This window comes from Mus musculus, chromosome 9 (genome assembly GCF_000001635.26).
Source record: "Mus musculus strain C57BL/6J chromosome 9, GRCm38.p6 C57BL/6J".
NCBI lineage: Eukaryota > Metazoa > Chordata > Mammalia > Rodentia > Muridae > Mus > Mus musculus.
In genome coordinates this window covers 116,044,644-116,065,892 of record NC_000075.6, presented here as the reverse complement: position 1 = coordinate 116,065,892, position 21,249 = coordinate 116,044,644, and the positions used below count along the sequence as shown (strand labels likewise).

The following is a 21,249-nucleotide window of genomic DNA, read 5'->3' as shown; positions in this document are numbered from 1 at the left end:
ATGAACACTTGCAAGAAAAGCTGACTGGGCAAAACGGTGTGCTATATGACACACTGGGACACACCACAGTTTTAAGCTTTTGTTCTTGTTGTTCTTTATTTGTTTTTGGTTTTTCAAGATAGCGTTTCTCTGCATAGCCTTGGCTGTCCTGGAACTTGTGCTGCAGACCAAGTTGGCCTTGAACTCAAAGATCTACCTGCCTCCTTATTTTTATCTATCTATCTATCTATCTATCTATCTATCTATCTATCTATCTATCTTCTACCCACCTATCTATCTCTCTACCTATGTTTTCTTTTGTTGGAGGTAGTTTACAATGACAGGGGGCAGACATGGAGGGTTGGGGAGATGAGTGGAATTGGGGTACATGATGTGATATTCACAATGAATCAATAAAGTATAAAAAAACAAGAAAGTTTATCAAAACAAAAGTCACTGCCTTTCCTTTAAGTTAGTTCTTGGTTATATAATAATAGTTATCATATAATAATATGTAATATTTATACATTTAAAAAATAATTTTAATCAAGTCATTTGGACTGAAGAGCTGCCTTCTACCGGACACTCCAACTTATCCCCTCTGGTTGTTACTCACTAGGTAAGGAAGTGCTTCCAGCGCTCAGTCTTGTGGGTTGATGATGGAAGAATTTGAAAGGGCATTTTCTCTCATGGCCCTTCCTTTTCACAGACACACCACTACAGTCTATAGTGAACATGTTCAGTATTTTCCTTTTTACATATTTTAAGGCCTGCATCTTCCACCATCGCTGCAGTGGCCAGGACCACATAAGCTCCCAGCAGACACTGTGGGTGCTCCTCGCCTGTTCTGACTTAATGTGGACAGAAGTTTTTCATGTTTAACATGTATTAACCCAATACACCAGCTAAGCACACGTCAGCATGTACGCACATGTCAGCACGTATGCACACGTCAGCACGTACGCACACGTCAGCACGTACGCACACGTCAGCACGTACGCACACGTCAGCATGTACTGCAGGCGACTCCCCTGCCTCCCTGAAGGTTTGAAGGTCACGGGAACTGTATATTTAAAGTCAACCTCTAAGGCCCTCATTCTTTCTTTATGCACTGAAGTGGGAGGTGATTTGTGGATTACATATTTTTTTAGTGTGTTCAGAAACAGGCGGGGAAATGATGAAAACTACTTTAAGGCCCGCTTTTTTCTTAGCTTCTAAAATAATGAGCTCTTCTGAATGAAGCCCTAAAACTGGAACCCGGAGGAGAGGCCATGTGCAGCTCTGGCTGGCTCATCCATCTCTCCAGACAGTGCCCCCAAAACACTCCATAAATGGTTTCAACCTGGGTGAATGGATTATTGTAAAGATTCCTGAAATAATCCTCTCATCTTTTAACACAGCTCTGACCCAGTTTGGGGAGTATCTTTGATACTTTTTCCCGCTTCACTGACCTCCAGGATGAAGGGTCAGACACATCTGCATTTAACAGGCCATGTTCATCTCAGGGCTCACAAAGGGGGTCAGTCTTTCTTTCAAAAGGAAATTGAAAAGAATATTACGAGGCCTCATTTCAGGAGATGCTGGCTTCTGTTTTTATAACCAGAGCTAACAGAGAGCAGAGATACAAACCCACAGCCCTGTCTTGGAACAGCGCATTGATTGGAGGAGAATGGAGACGCCGTGGCTTAAGTGGAGTTTGCTTCGGTATGAATGTATGGATGGTTCACAGATCCGGGACTCTTCACTCCAAAAGGAAGTACAGACCCATATGGAAGACAGGGTGGGGCTGGAAAGAATTACACAGGGACAGCCTAGGCAGGGAGGAATAGGGTGAAGACATGGGACCTTACAGGAAGTGAGAACGCTTGAGCGTGACCTGTGGGAGATGCTACGGGCTAAGTGCTTGCTGCTTAATCAGGAGGACCTGAGTTCAATACCCAAGGACCTCCATAAAGATGGGACTGGGACAGTGTGCTTGTGGTCCTAGTGCTGGGGGGAGGGGGTAGTGGGGGCAGGGGCAGGATCATCCTAAGGATGCCTGGCCAGTCAACCCAGCTAAACTGGGGATCTTCAGGCTCAAGGAGAGACATTACTTGAGAAGATAGTGTAGAGAACTGATTAAGGAATCCCTGTTCACATTCTGAATGATAGAAAATTGGTGCATTGTGCACCAGTTTGTGAAATGCCTGAAACTTGCCATTGCCGTGACAAAGTACCTGAGGCAGCACTCTTTCCAAGATACTGAGATTGCCTCCCCATATTCTTGCCTTTCCTCTTGGGCAAAATAATGGCCCGAGTCTTTAAGAACTACTTTCTTTCCCTGGATAATACAACTCATTATCAAGTCTCTCATATGACCCTAACGCAGGTAAGAACACTTACTCTCAAGTGATATGAACAGAAATAGGGTCACAGACTTTAGCAGACTAAGCCGTTGAGCCTAAAGAGACTTAGATCGTATATGGAAAGGGTGCTGTGGGAGTAAATGAGAAACGTCCCTCGCTGGCTCATGTGTTTGAGATTGTCCCCAGTTGGTGGTGATATCTGGGGGGAAGTGATGGACTGTTTAGAAAGGGCAGACTTGTTGGAAGAACTATGTCATTGGAAGCAAGATTTAAGGTCTTATTGCCTGGCTTCACTTCCTGTTCTCTGTCTCTGCTTCCTGTGTAGATGGACTTGTGATCTCTCAACTTCCTGTGCCTGCCATGCCTCCTTCAGAGCTGTTAGGGACTGTCTCTATGGAACCATAAACCAAACTTTTTTTAATAAGTTGCTTTAGGTCATGATGTTTTATTGCCGACACCGAACAGCAGTTGTTGCAGTAGGTATCATTTGCAGAGTAGGCAAGGCTACTTGGACTCAACACTCATTTACCCTAATCCACCAATGATGGGGTTTGACATTGTTAATGGAGACAGCCCTCAGCAGTCCTGTGAAGTGTACAGGTAGTAGTAGTCCACCATGGAGATGGCACGGAAGTCTTGATTTCAGAATCCAGTCATTGAAAATCCTGAGTCCTACAATCACTAAGATGTTGGGTCTGGAAATTCATTTTAGCCAATTGACCCAAATATGGGAACCTCCACGTTAAAGAAGCACAAAGAGTCTGTGATGGGCACATGGTTTTCAATGCCTCCACTTTCATGAGGTTTGGGAAATAGCCTGAGGCTCATCCTTGGACAGGGAACAAATAGGAGGGCAAACACTTTGTGTACAAGCAGATTTCTCATTCTCTGTTTTACTCTTCCCTCATCTGAGAGAGAGTCTAGTCCCTGCCCATAAGACTTCCTACAGTTAGGAAGATCAACATATTAAAACAACAATTCAGTTGGGGTGAAGGAAAAAAATGAACATTGAAATGATGGTGGGGGGTGTTGAATGAGCTAGACTTATCATATTATCAGAGGATTTTCTGTAAATGTGGTGCTGTGGTTTGTGTGTGTGTGTGTGTGTGTGTGTGTTCTTAGCAGCCATCATTGCAGGGGAGTGGGAATAAAATGGTATGAGATTTTTAAAATGATTTACTTATACACCTCTGTGCATGTGTGTACATGTCATGTGCATGCAAGTCCCTGGAGAGGCCAGAAGAGCGTGGTGGGTCTCATGGAGCTGGAGTTACAGTCAGTTGGGAGCCAACCGATCTGGGTGCTGGAAAGTGAACTCGGGTCTTCTGAGTGATATCTCCAGACTCCTACAATAGTAAGTTTGAACATGGAAAGACAGAAGAGTCCTGAGACCTTCTGTTCTGAGACAGCACTGCTTGGGTTAGCATGTATCCCCCTTCCCATCCTCTCAGGCTATTCGGGGTAGCACACACATCATGCGAGTGCTTGAGAGCACATGGATGTCTATAGCAGATGCCTTTCAGGTCCCCACAGGCTTGTTCTGCTCCTCAGATGGAGCTCATCTCCACAGGGGTGAGTGAGTCACATGACAAACAGGTTACGAGACTAATGAATCAGGATCTGTTGTGTTCCTGAAGACAGACAGACCACAGGCATAAGCAAGCCATCCTTCCTCCCAGGGTTTTAGCATCTTCCCTCTTGGATGGTCTAAAAATCCTCCCATTGATAAGCCTCTAGACATCAAACACAATATCTATACATACACATACATACATTCACACACACACACACTCCGACAGACAGACAGACAGACAGACACACATACACACACACACACACACACACACACACTGCAGTCTCCTTGACTACTGGCAGCCATGAATGACCGAACTCTGCATAGATCTGTCAAGATTATGATATGTTCGTCTATCTGAGTAATAAAGAAGGAAGGGAGGGAGAGAAGAAGTGGGATGTGGAATTAAATTGAATTGGAAGCACACACTCATATTCATTCTGGTAAGGGATAAAGTCATATCAATGCATACATCTCTTTGGATATTTTTGCAAAAAAATCTTCAAATCCAATTTCTCCTGAAAAGGTAGCTGCTGTCCTATTTTTCTGAATCAAATTAATGTGTCAGTATTTTTAAAACATTATATTATCACTTTGTGCATTTGTGTCTGTGTGTGTACATATGTATGTGTATATATGCCTGCCACATGAGTGCAGGTGACCTCAGATGCCAGGAGAGGGTGATCTATCTCCCTGAAGCCGCAGTTACAGGCAGCTGTGAGCCCCTGACATGGGTGCTGGTTTTCTGGAAGATTGATACCGCGCCATCTCTCCAGTCCCAGATTTAGTCTGTTTTATATTTCCCCCTCTCACCTATTTGTCCTTTCTACATAAAACCCAGGCGGTTGGGACTGCCTGACTGTCTCCTTTATGAGGACTGTGAGTGAATGTGGTCTTGATTCACTGAACCAGCTAGATGCCTGGGGTCAGTAATGATGGGTCTCTCCAAACTTCCTGCCAATCAACAGAACTATTCTATGACTTCAAAATGCTTCCCATTAGAGCCACCTCAACAGTATTTACAAGGATGGCCTCCCAAATGCTCAGCCGCATGCAGACCTCATTTACTCATCTGGGGATGGGGAAAGGGAAGCCAGTTGGGGAGGGATGCTGCTTCTACATTCCCCTGGGCCAGAACACGGGCACAGATGCTATGGATTGACTCAGAACGCCATCTAGTGAAGGATAAGAGGAAGTGCAGAGAAAAAACTCCAAACTGGATCCTGATTCAATTGTCCTTTATAAAGGACTACTTTAAATCGGTCTGAAAACAGTGACAAGTGTGACTTGGAGGTGCTTACCTCTAGTGACAACTACTCAGGGGGCTGAGGAAGGAGGTCAAAGGTCAAGGCTAGCCTGGCTGCTGAGTTCAAAGCCAGCATGGGCAACTTTGGGAGACCTTGTCTAAAATAAACAATCGAATAATCAGCTAAATAACAAAATCTGTAGGAATGTGTGAACACTCTCATAGGGCTTACAAGGTACCAGATTCAATCCCTAGGACTGTCCTCTGCTCCCTGAAATAATGATGTGAGCATGAGGTGGTGGTGGTGGTGGTGGTGGTATGCATGGGGAACAGGTATAGTTTAGAAGTCACAGCTTTTGTTTGAGATAGGGTCTCTCATTGGTCTGGAACTTTACAGGGGAGCCAGGCTGACAGGCCTGGCAGCTTTGGTAGAGTCACCTGTCTCTGCTCCCATGTCACAGCACTAAGACTCCATACTGGTGACTCACCCAGCTTTTTTACTTGGGTTCTAAAGGCAGGTCCTTGTGCTGGTTCAACGCGAGCTTTACTGGCCAAGGTGTCTCCATCTCCCCAGCCTTGTGAGCTTTAAACTATGGAAGAGCCACAAAGCACGGTGACTTTAGCACAGACCAGATTCAACAATTTATCCTACCCGCCTCTTGGGAGGTAGACCAGCACGCTCTTGTGTTGGCATCTCTGAGACTGGAGTCAGCATGGCCACAGTTTCCTCCCACAGCCTCCATGGTGTGAATGGCACATAGGGGCCTGAGGAGGTGGATACCAGGGTGCCAGTGTTTTGAAGCGAGCCTCAGACAGCCATGGTGGTCTGCAGTGAAGAGGCCCTTGGGCAAGAGAACCCAGCTATCAAAAAATTAAAACTTGTCTGGCCTCAATAGTTTCTATCAGAAAAATCAGTGCCAATTGCACCTGTTTTGCAGCATGCCACACTCAAAAGGCATTCAGTAAGTACCACACCATTCAGTAACGAGTGGGGGCAGCTAAAGTTTTTAACCCCAAGAAGAGAGCTGAATATAATTCAACGTTCACATTCTTTTTTCTTTTCTTTTCTTTTCTTTTCTTTTCTTTTCTTTCTTTCTTTCTTTCTTTTTTTTTTTTTTTTTGGCTTTTCAAGACAGGGTTTCTCTGTATGCTGTGACATACTTTAGTTAGTGGGAGAAGAGGAGGGTTTGAAATTGCTGTAAGAATACATAATTAGGGATGCAGGTTTGCCCAGGGGAGACCTAATTTATGTGTGAGCCTGTTGTCATGGTTACAGCATCCACAAGACTGAAAGTGTCCTAAGTGAGATCATCCATATACTGTGGTCACCAGACCCACATAATCTACTTAAAAATGATGTTTCTGTTTTCATGCTGTGCAAGTGTAGGCTTGCACACTTGTATGCTGTGCCCGTGAAGCCCAGAAGAGGGCACTGGGTGCCCGGGAGCTGGAGTTAGGGGACAGTCATGAGCAAGAGTGGGTGTGGCTTTAAACTCTGAACCAAAATAAACTCTCGCTTCCCTAAATTGCTTTGTATTTTCTCACAGGGTAGAACAGCACCTGCCCAGGGTTTTCGCAGGAAGCAAGAGAACTGAGATGTGCCAATGGCATACCAAGGCAATCTGAAACAATGGAGAGTCCTTGTGCAAGGTCATTGCTGTGGCACCCTGCACACCTTTAATCCTATCACTCAGCAGGCAGAGGCAAGTGAATCTGTGTGAGCTCAAGTCATGTTGGTCTGTTTAGTGACTTCCAGGCTACACAGGGACACTGTGTCTACAGAAATAGTACTTGTTCTAGTGGATGGGACAATTATCTCTCAAGTTCTCGAATACATGACTACTAAGTTAGAAGATGTATAGGTGTGAGGCTATCGCTGGCTAAGCAAGACAATACCAATAAGCTGGTGGGACTTTGGCATCTACTGGGAATGGGAACTCTTCGAGGCCACTGACCCTAACCACTTCTGGGCATTCCATCATTGTACATATACAACTATCAAATCTTAGGTAGTTTCATATATGTGAAGGAGATATCCTGCCAACCAACTTCCTTTTAAAAAACTAAACACTGCCACTACCCACAAACAGACATGGTGTTTCCTCACATGCGTGAGGAAGTGACTTACGGACATTCTGATATCAGTCTTCTTGGTTGAACTGCCTAGAATAACTCTGTTTTGTCCTAGTTTTAACAAAAATCCATCTTGTGCTTCGCCCCACTGCTCCCCAGGCCCTGTTGACCATACTAAGCAGAACATAGTTTCAGTTTGGGACCTTCCATTGTTTTACAACATAAAGCAAATCAACAAGGTGCAGCCTTTGAGCCTTTGGAAACAAAACCTGCAGAAACTTCCACCCGTTGGCCTTCTTCTAGCTTGGTGTGATTGTGGGCTTGAGCCCTTTTGAGCCATGGCAAATGTAGGGAGTCCCCTCTGCAAAGGGTCTGCTCTTCACCAATCTGATCTTCACTGAGAGACCTGGAAAACTGAAACCAAAACCTAAGTCCTATTTCCCTCTCCCCAGCTCCTGGGAAGACCCTTCCAATATGAGGCAGAAAAGGCAGTGTATCAGTTTGTCTCTCACATGTGAAGTCCTCCTTTTGTGCTTTCCCCCTGGATTACAAAGTCCAGTGTGGTGCAGGGTCAGCGAATCTGTTGCTCTATTTTTATCGATATCTGAAGAGAAGCCCACAGGGACATCTTTTGGGAAGTAAATGGTAATTGTGTGCAAATGAGAAAATAAAACTTTTCATGGAATAACAGATCTCTCCAGGCGGGAAGAAGGGGCATTCCGTAGCTTCCTTTTGAAAGCAGTGCAATCATAATGAGAAGCAGCTCAAAGCCTCCATCCTAAAGGGATGTGGAAAAGGGCAGTGCCCGCTCCACGGCCAGTAAGGACCACCCAGAGCATCAAGAGCCTGGGGCTCGGGTTCCACGGCTGACCTGAGAGATGGTAAGGAGTGTGTCACCTCCGTGCATAAATGTTTAAGTTTCCTGGTGGTGAAGATATTTAAATATAAATGAGCCAAGGATAAAAAAAAAAATTTTTTTAAATGCCTATGAAATTTTACTGCCCAGGAGTCTGGATTTGTCAAAGTCGAAGCCAATGAAGCAAATTAAGCTTTGGCTTGTCTGCTGAGGGGAACAGACAGAAACTGGCACTCGAGGATGAAATTATCAAGAATTTCACTAAAAAAAGAATCTTCTTCACCTTGCTGAGAGCCAACAACCATAGGGTAGTAGTGGCCTCCCCCTCTCTCTTCCTGCCTCCCTCTATTCCTTTCTTCCTTCTAGCTGTTTCTCCCTCCATTCCTTCCTTCCTTTCTTTTAAAACAGTTTTCTGAAAAATACTCCAACATATGCTTTGAGGGCAATTAAATTTGCTGACCGATATGACACATCAAACACAGAAAGACCAAGAGGCTTCCTTGAGACGGCACAGCAGAGGAGAGCCACTCCAGCATCGCCATAGAAGATTCTAAAAAAGTGCCGCCTGCTCCTGAAAGAGTCCAGAAAATTATCATCTCTATCAAGAGTGGACCTTTACGTCAACGGAATAAAAAGACAGATGGCATTGTGGAACAATGACCACAGATATGCCCTGACTACCTAGTACAGTTGTCCACGATGTGAATTTGGAGTTCTAATATCAAAAGGACACAGTCTGTTCCTAAAATCTACCCTAACCGCATTTGTCTGAAAACACCAAGAGGTGATTATTTATTGGCTGGAAGATCCATACAGAGATGCTGGCCAAATGACACCATCAGTCTGCTTCATTAGACAGGTTGCATTCCTGTTATTAAAATAACAAGAGTCCTGGAAGAAGACACGATTGTAAGAAATTTAGGGAGGCTAGAGAGATGGTGTCATGCCTCCTGTACATATGAGGGGACTAGAGTTTGAATCTCTAGCACGCAGGTAAATGCTAGGTGGTAGTGGTAGCCTGCCTGGAATCCCAGCCCCAGGAGAGCAGAGACAAGGTGTCTTGGGGATTGACTGCTGTGAACAGATACCATGACCAAGGCAACTCTTATAAAGGACAACTTTAATTGGAGCTGGCTTATAGGTTCAGAGGTTTTGTCCATTATCATCAAGAAGGGAGGATGGCAGTGCCCAGGCAGATGTGGGGCTAGAGGTGCTGAGAGTTCTACATTTTTATCCAAAGTCAGACAGGAGAAGACTGACTTCCAGGCAGCTAGAATGAGGGTCTTAAAGCCCACTCCTACAGTGACACACGTCTTTCATCAAGGCCACACCTCCAAATAGTGCTACTTCCTGGGCCAAGCATATTCAAACCACCACACAAGGGATCCCTGACCAAGCCGGCTAGCCAGAAGGTTGAATCAGCCAGTTCTGAGTTCAAGGGAGAAACCCTGCCTTGAAATATAAGGTAAGGAGAGACGGGGGAAGAAAGACACCAGATGATAACTCCTGTCCTCTATACTCACATACACCTGCATGTACACATGCACACAATACTCACACACAAAATAAATGCAAATAAATTTAGGATTTTCTGCTTGCTTGTTTTCTTGAGCTCTTTTAATTTTGTGGTGTTCAGGACTGAACCCAGTTTCCACTGGCTAGAAAAATGCTCTACTGTTGAGCTGTGCCCCTTGCCCCCAAATTTAGAATTTCTGTATAGAAAAAAATGTTCATAAGCCCAATTATTTTTCTATGCCAGTATTGCTATAAACATAAAGATAACCCATATATAATTATATATTAATATCATTAAATATATTAAATTAGGAGGTAGATGAAGACAACTCCTTCTCTCTGGCAACTTTTGGGGCCTGTACCTGGAGAAATTTTTCCTCTGCAGTGCCATTAAGGTGGGACACTGTGTATTTCTCTCTTTAAGAGATGCCAATAGAAGAGAATGCTCGCTGGGGAGTACTGGTAACATGGATGTCTGTGTGTGTGTGTGTCTGTGTGTGTGTCTGTGTTTGTGTCTGTGTGTGTGTGTGTGTCTGTCTGTGTGTGTGTGTGTGTGTGTCTGTGTGTGTGTCTCTGTGTGTGTGTGTCTGTCTGTCTGTGTGTGTGTGTGTGTCTCTGTGTGTGTGAGTATCTCCCATTTGACCAGAAGGAAGGGAGCCCTCTGAACAATCTCAGTGTAGATGTGATAAATGTATGAGCAAAGGAAATGAAAGAGGTGTCCAGAAATGTTATGCTGTGATGGAAAAACGTTGAAATGTTTTTAAGGCTCATTCTGTTGTTCCTGGTAGCAAAAGAGCTAAGTTTAGGTTCTTATCATCTTCAAATTCTCAGTTGCTCAACTCCTCAACTCATGCTGTTCTGTTTCCTCACATGCAAGATGCGAATAATGAAAGCAAAGTGTAACCTTAGATGTAGCCTTACATGTGTGTGGCCTTACATGTAGCCATCAAGACTGCAGATATGGAAACATCGATCAAGCCGCAAAACACTATGCACTATATAAAGTTGTGAACTCAAGTGTCTTTATAGCACAATAATTTCAATTCCATTATCTCATGATATTAATAGGACAAAAGGCATGACGAAGCAACTTTAGGGGCTGGAGGGATGATTCAGCATCTAAAAGTTCTGATTGCTCCTCTAGGGGACCCATGATGGGCATCTCACACCTCTGTAACTCCAGCTCCAGGGACACTAACATCCACTCCTGCCCACTGCGGGCACCTGCGTTCACCTGCACATACCCGCACATAGACACTCATGCGTGCACATAATTTTACAACATTATTTTAAGAAGCAACTTAAAGGAGGAAGGATTTATTTGGGCCCACGGTTTGAGCAGTACAGTCCATCATGGTAAGTGAGGCACTCAGGAAGCAGAGTGTGGGGTAGAACCACAACTGGAGACCAACACCACTTTTTGCAACTTTAAAATGCCTCCGTGAAGAGACATGACAGACTCTCCCTCCACCTAATCTGGGTTGAGCTTACAGAACTTCTCAGCCCATAGAAAGCAGCATTAGCAATGGCATATTGGTTCTAAGTGCAGACCTCACGACTTCTTACAAATATTCCCTTGTTCTCTTGGGCACTTCCTGTCCCAGGACCACCAGCCTGGACTACCTGTCAGAGGGTGAGATATTACACAGCTGAAAGCCCTGCTGTTCCATATCAGCCCACAGTAGTTCAATAACCACAAAGCTTAGCTCCTGACCCACAGTCAACTGCAGACATAAAAAAACCAGATCAGCCCAAACCAGAAGGACCACCCAGAAGACAGCAACCTATAGCAACCACTGAGTTGGGGTGTTTTGTTCTGTGAAATAATAGCAATTCATGGTCCTCCACAAGTATACCTATAAATGTGTTCTGGAAGATGGAACGACAGGCAGAAGGTGAGTGTGTGTGTGTGTGTGTGTGTGTGTGTGTGTGTGTGTGTGTGTTTGTACACGCTCTTGAGTGTGTGTTGAATCATCAAGGGTGTGTTTCTGTTCTCCCCTTAGCTTCCTTCAGCTTTTCCAGAGCCATTTGAGGAGCAGCTGTGGTCTGACCTCGGTACAAGGGTTGGAAGCTGCCCCTCTCAGCAGAAACGCTGCCTTCATTCACAGAACGCTGGGCACGGCTGCATTTCTGCTTCCAAGACACGTTTAAAGGCAAAGTAAGAAATGACTTCCTGGCCACTATCAAATCTCTCTTTATGTATGCCATTCCTCTCAAATATAGCTTCTGAAATCAACCCAACCTGTCTGACATTTAAAACTCAGCTGATGCAAGGAATCGGGAAGGTATTAGTTAGCAAAAGTGGACAGGGGATAGATGAGGCGCTAGCTCATCAGAAGCCCATAAAGCCGTAAATGCGCAGGGACATTTGCATTGAAAGTAGAAAGGGAATTTGAGAAGAGATGAAAGGGCAGACTGTGTATGAAGAGTCAGTGAAGTGTTTGCCCCACAAACACTAGGGCCTGACTTCAGATCCCTAGCACCCACAGAAGAAGCGAGTGTGCGAGCATGCGCCTGTAGTCCCAGCAACCCCAGCACTGGGAGGAAGAGATAGGAGGGGTCTCTGGGGCTAGCTCTCCAGCTAATCTAGCCAATCAGCAACCTCCATGTTTAATAAATCTTGGAAAGAAATAAGATGGGAGTGGTTGTGGATGACACCTTACATAGCCTCTTGACTTCACACAAACACATATGCCTCATGCATGGAACTGGAATTTATACACACACACACATGCATGGAACTAGGATTTACACACAAATACACACATATATGTCACATGCATAGAACTAGAATTTACACACAAATACACACATATGTCACATGCATGGAACTAAAATTTACACACATACATACATATATGCACACACACACACATACACACACACACACACATACACACACACACACACACACACACACACACACACACACACACACACTCTAGCAGCAATGTTGTTCAGACAAATCATCAAAACCAAGACAAATTCCGGAGCTTAAGGTGGCAGGACAGGTATCGAGCCTCAGAAAATGCAGGTGATTTTTATAGCTTGCTCCGATGTATACTAAGATACATAGTTTTCAATAATTTAAACTTCATTCTCCCAACTGTTCCAGGAACTAGGTATTATTAAAGCTGTTACAGATGAGGCTTGGGAGGATAACAGTGGTTTCACCATGGAGGTTTTATATGGTGGATTTGTTTGTTTTCAGAGTCGAGAGTCAAATGTGGAGGATGGCAGAGGACATTTTTCTCTTACAACTATTTGAACTCTAAACCTCTGCCTATACTCTCATTAGCCAATCACTTTTCTCCTCTTTGCTTCCTAGCCTGGCTCTGCCTTCTTCCAAATCTTGGTGTGTTTGGGGTGGGGGAGGCAACTGAACCCTATTTGGTTACCAGAGTGCCAGGTACTGAGAGGCTGGGAGAGAGGCCTTCTCCAGGAGACTTAGGTGTGGCTCTTTACAACCAAGGCCTCCCCTCAAGGCGACAACCCTTGATGAAGTGACAGTCCTTTCTTATCCAAACTGTTTTATTGGATGGCAAATGTGAACGCACACACCTTTCTCAGGATGAGTCAGGAATTAAAGACCTTTTGTGGGAAGGAATACCCAGGAAGAGAAGCTTATTGGCTGAACACTAGATACCTCATCAGTGTGGAGAACTCTAGGTTTTTCTTCGACATGACTGATTGCCATGGCCTCCCAGTGGGGTGTCTGGTCACATGTCCCAGAGCAGGTCATGGCAATCAGTCATGTCGCATAAAAACCTAGAGTTCTCCACACTGATGAGGTATCTAGTGTTCAGGCAGGGAGCTGGCTCCACAGCTTCTGTACTCAATCCTGAGTTTCATGGGGTTTGGGCTTACTCTACTTTACCAGTTCTTCTGTCTGATGCATGGTCCACTCCCCCCCCCCCCACTCTGGGAATGTCGGAGATGGAGATTGTCTGTGAATAACACTATGCACGGCATAAGGTCAAACGCTCAAAAAATGTCATAAAGAACAAATGAAAGTTCTCCATGAACATTTGGTGGGAAGAGAGATCGCTTCTCCTAAAAGCATGCATGCATCCATGCAGAGGTGAGAAGAAAACCTGGAGTAGTATCCCTCAGGACCCGTCCACCTTCTTTCTGAGAGACATGGTCTCTCGTTGGCCTGGAGCCCTGGGATTAGCTTAGGCTGGCTAGTCAGCAAGCATGTTCATTTCTCCAGCCTGGGATTACAAATCCATAATCTATACCTCTAGACCAGGCTTTTTATAATATGGGTAAAGTCAGATTTCCTAACTGAGCCACCTCCCCAGACCTTTCCTTGGCTTCTTCTCCCTGGTGACCCTGTCCAAGAGCATCCAATGCCTTGTGTTTCCATCAGATAAGTCTTCTCCATCTTCGCTCCCTGATCTAAAAGTCACAAATGACTTTCATGGATCCTTTGCCATCCTTATCAAAAGCATCCCTTCCTAAGACCTGATACACATGCCAACCCTTTAATAAAGTCTTTTTTTCTGAGCCTCTAGTGGAAGATGTTACAGTCTGGCTCAGCGTTTTCCTGCTGTCTCTCCAAAGTGTCCTTCAATCCAGTGTAGAGAGTGCTCCAAATTCCTTTGCAGCTAAAGGATCGGATGTGATTGACAGCTGCCTTGTAGCTCCATGTGCCCTCATTCAGAAGTAAGTGGGAGAAGCAGCTTATCGGGGAGGAGTTGCTTTGTCTAGTGGGGATCATGGCGGGGGGATCTAGGGCTGGCACGCCTTTGGGGTATAGAATTTAGAGGCGACTACACATTCCAGTGGGAGCAGCTTGCAGCGCAGCCCAGTGTGGAGTATGCTTTTGAGTCACTGTTCCCCTTCACTTTTATGAATTTATGTCTTTTTTAAAAGTTTTATGTATTTTTATGTGCATGTTTGTGCGCCTGCTGGTCTGTGTGTGTACCGTGTGAGCACACCATCCATAGAGATGAGAGGAGAATATTGGATTTGTGAGTTGCCATGTGGGTGCTGGGAATTGAACTGGGTCTTCTGCCAGAGGAGCCAAGATTCTTAACTGTCAAGCCTTCTCTTTAGCCTCGAGCTCAGTCATTTTACCGAAACACAAGTAATGCCCCTGCTAGATAAGGATCCGTGTTTGCAATCAGAACATGAGTTACCACTGTCCACCTGTGTTGGTTCTTTTTCTGTCGAACACCATGACCAGAAGCAACTTAAGGCAAAAATTCATTTTGACTTAAGAATCAGGGGCTAGCACCCATGATAGTTGGGAAAACATGGCAACAGGCAGATATGGCCCAGGTGGAAGGAGCAGGGAGCTGAAAGATCATATCTCAATCCCATTCAGGGACCAGAGAGCATGAGAGTTGGGGTGACATCATAAACTCTGAGTGTCTGCCCTCAGTGATGTCCTCTAGCATCTCCAAAGGGTCCATGACCTCTCCAGGGAGCACCACACACTGGAGACCCTGTGCTCAAATACATGAGCCTGTGGAGGACATAGCTCATTTAAACCACAACAGACTGCTATCTCTAGGGGATTGCTTTTTAAATTCCATATTTCAAAAGCCGACCTAAATAGTATATTAATGTGTGGTGGGTTCCGTTTCTTTTCAGAACTATTACCCTCATTTCTCCCCTTCTGTGGTAGAAATGCTTTTCATTACACCACGGACACTAGACTTTACCCTACAGCTAGTTGTGCTCAGCTATCCAACTTGCTCTGATTAAGCAAGTATTAGTAGCTATGAGAGGACAGAGACATGAAGTGTTCTTGTCCCCCTGTCAAGTCCCTCAGAACCCCCTTCTCATGTTCATAGGTTCAAGGAAGAGGGTAAGAAGTTGACATAGGCTATGTAAGGTAAGTCTGACACAATGTGACCACCTACCATCTTCCCCTTCTTACTATATTCTGTGATCAATGGTGTTACAGTGTTACCATGACAATAAATTATCCTTCTAGACAGCCAAAAAGGAAATTCTCTTCTCAAAAAAAAAAAAAAAAGGTTTGCTGTATTAAAATGGAAGGCATGACTTATATCAAAAGTTAGACACTGACCCAGCTCTGCTTGCCTTCCACACTTAGCTGTCTTTGAGAATTAAACTTTCTCCCCTCCCTAGCCCCACCTAGAGTTGCCTTGAACTCACTGCAAGTTGGAAATGACCTTGAACTCCTGATCCCCTCCTGGCAGGACACACTTCTTTCATTGCCACAGCAACAGACATTACCAGAGCTATAGCTCTTCTCCTGTGTTTCCTTTAGCATTCGAGACTTCATCCATATGTGTTCCTCTTCCTCCATCCTGTGTCTCCTCTAGTTGCCATCTGACTGGAATCTTTCTGTGAGGAACAGTCCACTACTGTCTCCTTCAAGCCCTAAACTTTTCCTTTAGCCCTAACCACTATGTTCCAGCAGCCAATAGACTGTACCAAATCCAAGTTCTTTCTAGAATCCCTTACATGGATGGATGCTCAGAGACACTTCCTCAAGGATGCTTTCAGATTTGTTCTGCTTTCTCTTTCTTCTAATGACCAGGCCAACCATACACATACACAAAGAGACATACACACTCTCTCTCTCTCTCTCTTTCTCTCTCGCTCTCTCTCTCTCTCTCTCTCTCTCTCTCTCTCTCTCTCAGTGTGTGTGCCCTTTCACTAAGTCACGCACAATAACTACCAAACTTCTTGCAGCTGTGGTGGCCATGGCTTTGACAGTCTCTCTGGGAATTTTTCAAGGACCTACAGGGTTTTAGATTAAAGAACACCATTTGAAATAAATTTGAGAAGCAAAAAAAAAGTAACCTTGATAATTTGACTTTACACTGAATACAAGCACTGCTTTTAGAATTCTACTCTATTCATAATGTTTAAAAATGAGAAGCAAGGGACTGTGGAAAGATGCTAGAACCTAACCTATCCTAACAGGGAACAGGACAGTAATCATCTAATGAAGCAGGGACAGGGGATTCTGCAGCCAGCCCTACTTTGGTTAGCAGGATTAGAGGTTGATTTCCCATGCTGCCCTACTCAAAAATCAATGGCTAGTAAAAATGTGAACAATATTAATTCAAACCGGCCAAACAAGGATTAAACTTTACCATGCGGAACACAGCCCATAAAAAATATTTTGCAATTAGATTTTTTTCTTCCAATCACCGAGGAGATGACACATCATTTTTTCCTATGGGCATTGGAAGAAGAGCCTCTGAGCTCAGCAAACATGTAAATCAGGTATTACATGGGTGCTGTATTTACCCATTTCCTAGGACCCAGCCTTCTGAACCGGCTCCATGCCTATCTCTTTGTACATCACCGAGAGATGCCGTACTGTGGACTGCCACAAGAATTCTGAGCAGAGACTCCAGGGAGATGGCAGCTAGAGTCCTTCTAAGTTCCTTGTCAAGTTGTAGAGCTTATAGCTCAAGGCTGATTTTTATTTCCTTTGCTCAGTGGGTAGTCAGAGAGCAGAAAGACCTGACCTGAAAAGGACACCCCAAAACCAGTGTAAAACAAAGAGCCAGGTGTGGAGGCACATGCCTGCAACCCTCTTGCTGAGGAGAGAGAGGCAGCTTGGAGTTCAGAGATAGAATCTGTCTCAGATAACAAGAGAGATGGAATCTTGAGGAACAAGATACACACCAGTATACACATACAAATTGACTCTGCATAAATTCATTTGGTGGATTTTAGGTATGGAAAGGTTTCCCAAATATCCATGATAGATGGGTACAAGGGGATCATTGACAAAATGAATGGTTGGGATCTCCTTCTAGCAGGCTCCTGGTGTTAGGGGCTTGAGTGCACATGCATGTACCTGTGTACACACATACACACCCATGTACCCACACACCCATAGACATACAGTTACCTTTTTTATTGGAAATCGGGGAGAAAGTATATTGAGTAGAGCATGCTTATAGGCTTGCAAAATAGTTGTTAATCATTCAGTGTTTGATTGTGGGTGGGAGCCAGCCTGTCACACTGTAGAATTCAGATATGTTTTTCATCTGTTTTTTTTTCTCATACAGTATAAAAAGTTACAGAAAAAATCACATGAGAACTTTGAACACTCATTGAAGGACATTTTGTATCATGGATTTGTATATAATTGTATAGGCTTTCACATGTAGGCATGTATAAATATCTTGTAAATGTAAGAATATCTATTTCCTACCAATTTTAAATTATGATATCAAGAAATCTGAAGATTAAGAAAATATAAAAATAATAAAAACAATGCATAAAAGAGAAATCACCTTCTCACTGATTTTTATTTCCTTTGTAATAAAAAGAACTAACCTTTCAAAGGCTATTCCTATTTAGATAAAGTTTAAACTTCTGAGTAAGGATTATAGGATTTGGAGTATTTTATTTACCACACATTTTATGCTAAGAGCATAGAAAATTTTACTATAATAAATGTTTTATAAGTATGATGTATCTTACAATTTATATAGTAAATGTAAATTTGCTTGTATTTCCATTTGAAATATATTCACCTTAAAATCAATTATTAAAGCAATTTTATGTTTGACTTTATACCCAGATTTGAGTTAAAAATGAATTGCTTGAAGGCTGGGGATGTGGCAGAGTGCTGGCCTTGTGTATTCAAGGTCCCAAGTTCAAGTCCCAGTGCCATTAAAAGAAGAGCTGCCTGAGAAATGTTCAAAGTTTATCTCTCTCAAAAGCTGCCCAAGAACACAAAGGCCAACAATGCTCTCACAAGAGGTAGAGCACGCCATCGCAAATCCAAGGCCTTTGCTGTGCCCAGACAGTAAGAGGACAACCACAGGAAGTTCTTTCTAACCCCTGATTTGTTGGAGCCTAGTGTTTATGCTAAAGCAAATCAGAGTTTGGTTTTGCAACGTTTCTGTGATCCTGTATACGCTCTGTAATAGTAGTGTAGCAAAATGAAAAACTGCAGGACAACTGCTCCAGCCCAAAGCCAGCTCTTCCTGGAGTCTAAACAAGAGCCATTCAGTGCAGTCTCTCATCTTTTTCATCATTCATAAAATACAGACCATAATGACAGTTTTCATAAGAAGCCCGATGAGCATCTTATTAATGAGATTACATGATTGGGATATGGGTCCAAGTAACTGAAAGGTGTTTGGTGTTTTGCTTTTGGGATGGGGTGTCACTATGTAGCCCTAGCAGTCCTGAAATTCACTATGGTAGAGACCAGACTAGTCTCAAACTTGCAGACATCGGCCTGCATCTGCCTCTCAAGTGCCTGGATTAAAGATGTATATCGCCATGCTTGGATACATGTGCATTTTTTATTTTAGTGTGTGTGTGTGTAGTGCACATGTACATGTGGGGGGGTACATATACGTGTGCAATCGTGTGGAACGCAGATGAAATAACTTTATCATTCTTCTAGCCCTGTCTACCTGGGTTTTTATGTTTAAAGTGTCCATGTATATACATGTTCATAGATGTGCACAAGTATACGGCCAGAGACCAAAGGCAGACATCATCCTTGATCGCTGTCCACCATGTTTACTGAGACAGAATCTCTCAGACTCAAAGCTCACCAATTTGGCTGGTCTGGCTGGAGCTTTCACCCAGTGGATGCTCTGCTTTGGCCTCCTGAGGGTGGAATTGCAGGCAAACCATCTCACCTGCCTAACTTTCCCGTGGTTGGTGGGAATGCCAACTCTGTATCCATAGCAAGTATTTTATCCACTAGGACTCTCCAATGCTAGCTTGTTTTTTGGAGATGATATCTCTTGCTTGCCTGAAAGTTGCTGATGAAGGAACTGGAACCAGGAATCTGCCTCTCACTACTTCCTCAGTGTTGTAAGAAAATGCCATTGTCTCTGGGGATCAAACCAAAGTCCCCCTGCTTGCATCCAAGTATGTTACTGACTGAGCCATCTCCCCATCCCTCCCTTCCCATTTTTGTTTGGGTGGTTTTTGAGACGGAGTCTCATTCAGCAGAGGTTGGCTTTGAACCTTGTACCTATTCAAAGCTGGTGTGGAAGTCCAGTTCCTCCTGCCTCCTTATCCAGAGTACTAGGATTTCAGGAATGGATCGCCATGCCCAGCTTCCTTTCCTCATGTTCTTTCATATATATATATATATATATATATATATATATATATATATATATGATTTTATTTTTAATTATGTGTGTATGCGAATGTCTGTGTGTGGATTTGCATTGTGCATTGGATGTATGTTGGATGTATGTTGGATGTATGTTGGATGTATGTTGGATGTACGTTGGATGTATGTTGGATGTACGTTGGATGTATGTTGGATGTACGTTGGATGTATGTTGGATGTACGTTGGATGTATGTTGGATGTATGTTGGATGTACATTGGATGTATGTTGGATGTATGTTGGATGTATGTTGGATGTACGTTGGATGTATGTTGGATGTACATTGGATATACGTTGCCTGAAAAGGCCAGAAGCAGGAGCTGGAATAGCAGGGGCTCTGAGTTTCCTAACCTGTGTCGTGAACCGGACTCTGGTCCTTGGCGAGAGCATCAAGCTCTCTGAACTGCTGATCCATCTCCCCAGCCACTACTTTCACCATATTCTTGACGAAACCACACACATAAAGAAATGCTTTGTAACTGCCCAAGACATCCAGGGTCACATCCCTGGATGGCAGAGGTCCTGGGGTGTTCATTCACTCCTGATAACTTAAACTCTACTAAAAATCTTAACAAAGTATTCTTTTAAAAGACAAGAAAATTTTTTAAAATTCAAAATACATGTGCAAAAAATTGAGAACACCCTTCATGGGGCAGGAGAGTTGGCTCCATGGCTAAGAGCATTTGCTATCCTTGTAGAGGAGTTGAGAGTGTTTGCTATCCTTGCAGAGGAGCTGAGAGCATTTGCTATCCTTGCAGAGGAGCTGAGAGCATTTGCTATCCTTGTGGAGGAGCTTCGATTCCCCGAACCCACGTGGTGATTCACAAACATCTGTAACTCCAGCCCTAGGTCTTCAATGCCCTCCTCTGACCCACACTAGGCACACAAGGGACACATAGATACTTGTGGGTAAAATACTTACACATAAAATAAAATGAGTAAGTCTAATTTAAAATTTTTAAAACATTTTACAAAAGAACAACAGTAACAAAAAGGTACTTTCGGCTGATTACAGATTACGTGATAAAGCAATATTCTTCAAAGTCCCACAGTTCCTGATCCCCAAGCCAGAAACATGAATCACTAGAATAGATTGGGTGTCCAAAAATAGAATCAATTATTTCTTTAAAATATAGGGCACAGATAATACCAACTATGACATCAGTGGAAATAATTTTTTAATAAATTGCATTGGAACCTCTCTGCACTAATTTGGGGAAATAATCAGATTGAGTTAATATTGTACTTTGTATACAAAAATACCCTCCACATAGATGAAGGACTTAAACACAGAATATTGACTGATGGCAAGTCAGCAGGAGATGGATTAGAATATTTATCAGGTCTGTGAAACAACAGTAACTTCAGCTTTGAAGCCTCAGAATAAATCATGAGGAACAAGACTGACAGATTTGAATACATAAAAAATTCAAAACTTCTGTACAGAGAAGAAAAATCCAACAAGATTAAAATAAAAAGAGGCATTGTGCTGAGGGCTATATTTGCATGCCAGGTAGCAAACACTATCCTCAAACCCAAGCTACGCGCACCCTCATTCACATTTATC

The 21,249-nt window shown here is 43.6% G+C and overlaps 1 protein-coding gene and 1 long non-coding RNA gene across 4 annotated transcripts in view; one reads left to right on the top strand and one right to left on the bottom strand.

Moving 5' to 3' along the window:
• The window catches only part of Gadl1 (glutamate decarboxylase-like 1), a 191,506-nt gene that overhangs the window by 10,284 nt on the left and 159,973 nt on the right, over positions 1-21,249 (bottom strand). The gene's annotated exons all lie outside the window — the stretch shown is intronic.
• On the top strand, positions 11,415-14,167 carry Gm31014. The gene is made up of 3 exons (XR_379933.1): positions 11,415-11,482; positions 11,591-11,745; positions 14,105-14,167. It is a non-coding gene; the product is annotated as a predicted gene, 31014 (long non-coding RNA).